We start from the raw sequence: 5,710 nt of genomic DNA, 5'->3' as shown, positions 1-5,710 counted from the left end.
TGTGGGATGGCCCATTTCACTATAGGTGGCATCGTGCCTAGGCAGGAGGACCTGGGTGCTGCAAGAAAGCAGGTTGAACAAGCCACAAGGAACATGCCAATAAACAGCACTCCCCCATGACATCTTATCAGTTCCTGCTCTGACCTTTCTTGGTAGACTATAAGGTATAAAATGAAAAAAACTCTTAATTCCCAAGTTTATTTTGGCCATGGGTTTTACTGCATCATTAGCAATCCTAATGACAATAGTTGGATATTGAGTAAAAATCTTTAATTGTGAGAATTTAATATTTGTCCTATAGAGATTTAGACTTATTCTTTTCTCCTTATTCTCTCTTGTCATTGAAATGTCTATTCTGTGCTTGTCATTTCATATATATATATATATATATATATATATATATATATATATATATATATATATCACAAGCTCATGACCCTTATATTCATAAGAGGTATTGAGATAACAATTCTGACTTAAAATTAAAGTTGTTGCTAAGGTAATTTTGGAAATGTTGGAAATGTTGTATTTTGAATGTTTGTATTTGTTTGTATTATTTTAAAAATTTATATTCTGAAACATCTCTAGTGTGGTGGTCTATCAGTATTATCTATGATTTACTGATATGTAAGGTCCTTCCTTTATCCTTCCTTTCTTATATCTTGTACTTGGCATACAGAATACTATCATTATAGTGACTTAAATCCTTAATTTATCTTTAGAAATAACTTATCCAGATGCATGAGGACTCTATGAGTCCTTTCATTGCATATTCAGTATACCTGAGTTTTTAGAATAAAAGAATTCACACCTGATAGGTATAGAACCATAACTTGTTTTTATTAATCATTTAAAATATATTTCATTTTACTTTCAGTGCATTGGTGTTTTCTCTGCATTAATGCCTGTACCAGAGTGCTGGATCCCTTAGAATTTTAGTCACAGACAGTTGTGAGCTGCAATATATTTGCTAGGAATTGAACCTTGGTCTTCTGATGAGCAGCCAGTGATTTTAATCACTGAGCCATCTCCCCATTCCCAGAACCACAAGTTGTTGGACTACCAGAAGAATATATTAAACAAATTCATTCTTTTGAAGTTTTGTGAACTACATATTAAAAAGTAGTGAATTGTCAGGAAAAAACAAACTATTATTCAGTCTGTCCTTTAACAAATCATATGTGGAAAAATGGAATAAAAAGTATATGGACTACTGAAAATATTTATACAGAAATGCGTATTTTTCAAAACCATTCTTCATATTTTACATTCTCATCACTTCCACCCCAAATAATAAACAGAGGTATGTCCCTTGTTAAAAGGAGAACTGTGGGGACTAAAGGATCTCATTATTTATATTGGTAAGTGGAAGCTTCCACAACATTTACACTTTTATGATAGCCTCGTGTATCTGTTTTTTATTCTTTGTGTGTGTGTGTGTGAGTGTGTGCGTATAGGCATTTTGTTATCACCACTTATATTCTTCTTATCTTTAAGTTTCCTAGGAGACTTTTACAGCTGTGTCTCATGTTCTAGAGTCAGAAGATGACCAGACCCTATTCCTTTATCCCTGACACTGTATCAAACATTAGGAGAGATAAAAAGCTAAACAAGAGTGTCCTTTCCACTTCTGACTGGATTGGACATATTAGTGAGAAAGGTGAAGATGGTCCTCAGGAAATGAGGGGAGAGGATATGGATCTGCACAATTCTAAAGATATCTTCTGTAGATGTGTGTACACATCTGGATATGTTTTTTCTTTGACAAAGTGCACAAAACTGAATATCCATAAAATAATTGAGACATTATTTTTTTATTCATTTTGCTCTTTTATTGATGATGATGCAAATGAAAAGGCAGTTCTTTAATTTCATTAGATCATCATAATGACATGAAAAGGAGAATCAATCTTTCTGCCTCTTTTTCTGTGGGAGCCCCTGAGCTCTGGGTAGGGGCAGGGATATGATGAAGATCACTAATTTAGACCATCTCTCCAAATAATGTCTGGTTTTGGGTCTCTGCATTTGTTTCCATCCACTGCCAGAGGAAGCCTTTCTGATGATGACTAGTAAGGCATTGATCTGATCTATGAGTATGGCAGAATATCATTAGGAATCATTTTATTATTTTTATATCAGTAGTAGTGGGTTTCTTAGATCTCTTAGCTATCTAGCCTCTGGATCTTGGTACCCAAACAGTGTTGGGGATGTGGGTTTCTTCTCAGGGAGTGGGCCTTATATCCAAATGAACGTTTGTTGGCTACTCCCATATGTTCTGTGCATATTTTGTAGGCACAACAGTTTGTAAATAAAAGGTTTTGTGGCTACATTGGGGGTGAATTTCTCTTTTAGTAGACTATAGAGTAAATTCCCACACTAAAAAGACTAGAGCATAGGGGTAAGGTCTCCATATTGGCACTGGTTAGACTTCTCAATGTTCCATGAGTTGCATTGGTATCCTTAGAAATGGGGCCATGTTGTCAGATTGTGAGGAACAACATTTTGTCTTAGCAGTAGCCTGGGTTGTTTGGTGATTTCCATGGGACCCCTTGGCCAACAACCCAGACAAATGCACTGTAGTCGCACTATTAGAAGCCTTGCCTGGATACGAAAGGTGTCCAATTGAGACTCTATAACCCCCATTACTAGGAGTACTTACCAGGATCACCTTCATAAACTCCAGAAAGTTTTTCACTGAATTAGATTTCCACATACACCCAAAAAGCAACCCACAATTCAAGCATCATCTCACCCCACATCTACGTCCTGCATCCACCCTTCACAGTCTGCTCATATAACCCATATCTTTCTGTCTCCTCTTCCATGGGATTCTCTGAGCTCTGAAGGGAGGGATTGATAGAGACCACCAATTTTGACTCCACATATTATCTGGCTATAGGTTAGGAATATAGAACCCATGAGAGTAATTTTCCAGCTGCATATGAAGTATAGTATCAATCGGTAATACCTGAGTTCATTACAAAGACCATTTAAGACGTTTGTCATGTGCTGTTTTCCCCACTGGAAGTTAAGTGTCCTTGTTAATCCTCTACATTTATATTATTTTCCTCATTGCAGTTCAAAAATGTCATAGTGTTTTCACTATCTTGAGTACTTATGTGAACACAATTATATTTGGGGCTAATTTGTTCTTAAGATGTTTTGGCACCATTTCTTGGCTCAACAAAGGAGAGAAATAATATTTTTTTGTCTTTTTTCCCCCATCTTTGTTATTTTCTATGCCTGTTGAAGATTTTTTTTTCTTAAATTTTAATCTGATTGAACTGAAAGGAACCACCATAGACAAAGTTCTCCATCACCCATCATCTATCATATCTCCTTCACAGTCAGCCAAGTTTATTTTCAAAACCACACACTTACTCATTCATACTCTGCCTCATACAAAGGCAGAACATAGTAGAGCTCCCCAACACTCAAGGAGTTCAGCATATATACAGGGATAAATGCTTGATTGGAATTCAGAGTGATGCATCTTCTGAGAAAGCTGTGTGAAACAGATCAGAAAAGCACAAATTGCAGCCACCTAGACAGAGGAGGTGGAAAGAGCCAGTACAGTTTCCTGCAGCTACAGCTACAATCCTACCAATGAGCACTGTAACAAATAAACACAAGAGATCTTAAAATAGCTGCCTATGTATCCCAAGCAAAACTCCCCTACTTTAGGAAATGATTCCACATTCACCCATTTGTTCTTTTTTGCCTTGCTTATAACAATACTACTTGTTTTTCATTCATTTCAAATGCTGAAAAATAATTATTTTGCCAGTAGATCTGCAGAAATGTCTTCAGAAATAGGGAATGTTGAGGGTTTTAAATCAGCTAATTTTATATTCTTTTTATTAGCGTTTAAATAATTTTAAATTATTTTTCCTTTATAATTTAAATTAGAAACAAGCTTATTTTACATGCCTATTCCAGTTCCCTCTCCCTCCCCTCCTCCCCTAACCCCACCAATCTCTTACCCCTTCTCCTTTCTGCTTCCCAGAGAGAATGAGGCCTTCCATGGGGGATCTTCAAAGTCTGTCATATCATTTGGAGCAGGGCCTAGGCCCTCCCCTGTGTGTCTAAGCTGAGAATGTATCTGTCTATGTGGAATGGGATCCCAAAGTCCATTCCTATACTAGGGATAAATACTGATCCACTACCAGAGGCCCCATAATTTGACCAGTCCCCCTAACTAACACCCACGTTCAGGGAGTCTGGGTCAGTCGCATGCTGGTTTCCCAGCTAACAGACTGGGGTCCATGAGCTTTTCCTTGTTTGGGTCATCTGTTTTTGTGTATTTCTCCAGCTTGGTCTTGACCCCTTTGCTCATCACTCCTCCCTCTCTCTGCAAGTGTTGGTAAAGCAGTTGGAGATGGGATTTTTGTGTTTCAAGTGAAAATAACCAGCTTGATTTACTGCATTTTGAAACAAAGCATCACTCATTCTAGGTGTGATCATTTTTTTAAGGTCCCATGGGTTGAAAAAAAAAAACATCTTGGTTTTGCTTGTTGCTAGATTACACAAGGCTCTCTGTCTCTCTCTGTCTCCGCAACTCTCTTTCCTCTCTGAAATCATACATTTTTACTCTACCTTAGAGGGGAATCATTCTTTCAAGCTCCTCAATTCATAATTTAAGAAGTTTTTTTTGACCAAAAGGAGAGAAAGAATGAACAGAAGCGAAGCACATGGAAAGGTTTAATATTTGAGTAGCCGCACCATATCTGTGGCAGCTTTTCTGCTGGCTGCTGTGCAGCTCAGGCAGAAGAAAATGAATCTAGAGTGATTTGTTCAAGGTTGCACAATGTGATTCAGAAAAGATTGGGCATTTCAATGCCAGGCAGAGCTGATATCTTTCTTCCCTAAAAAGGTGTTTTTGTATGTGATTGGTTTCAATCTCAAAAAGTAAACATGATCACGTTTCATACATTTCAAGCTGCTTTTTCTTAAGGAGAGAAGTTCTGGGATACTGCAATGGAAAAACAAAAACAAAAAACAAAACATATTGGCTATCTATTACAAATATAACCATGGCCTTGAGTAGGAAGTAGTCAGGGGAGGGGCTTAGTGTGGTTTTCCAGACAATTACTAAGGATAGGAAGATAATACATAGGGGAAGATAGGGGCAGAAGGCAAGAAAATAAGAATTGGAGAGATCACCTATGCTGGTCCTTCCAGAACCTTTCTAAGCTGCTTTATCCTTACATATGCACAGCTCCTAGTTCTTCCTTACCCTCTCTAGCTATCCTCAGCAAATACCAGAGCCATTGTTCATGATCTCTTGGTTAAAAGCCCAGTATGCAGAGTTAAATAGCACTGCATGCAAAGTGAAAGCTCTTTCCAGTCAACCAAGGGAATCTGGGCAAGCTCATTTAGCTCTTTGAGCTGTGGGCTTGGAAAACATGACTGTAATCTTGTCTGCTTCAGAGGTTGTTATGGGATTAGATGAGTGTCCATGGACTTAATACACTGTGATTAGTAAAGAGTAAGAAATATTATCATACCCATGATATATATTCTATAGATAGTTTCCATTTGCTTGTCTTCACATAAAGAAAGTTGGGTTTCTACAAAATACTGAGTGGACTAGAAAGTTGCTTTAATATCCATTTGAAAGGGTCTTATATAAAACTCCATCTCCTATTATTCAACTATTGTTATGGGAATAAATGTGTTCTGTCTGCACAATGATAACATTTTACTTCCT

The sequence above is a fragment of the Phodopus roborovskii genome, unplaced genomic scaffold (genome assembly GCF_943737965.1).
Source record: "Phodopus roborovskii unplaced genomic scaffold, PHOROB, whole genome shotgun sequence".
Classification (NCBI taxonomy): domain Eukaryota; kingdom Metazoa; phylum Chordata; class Mammalia; order Rodentia; family Cricetidae; genus Phodopus; species Phodopus roborovskii.
Note: the sequence above shows the minus strand (reverse complement) of the source record.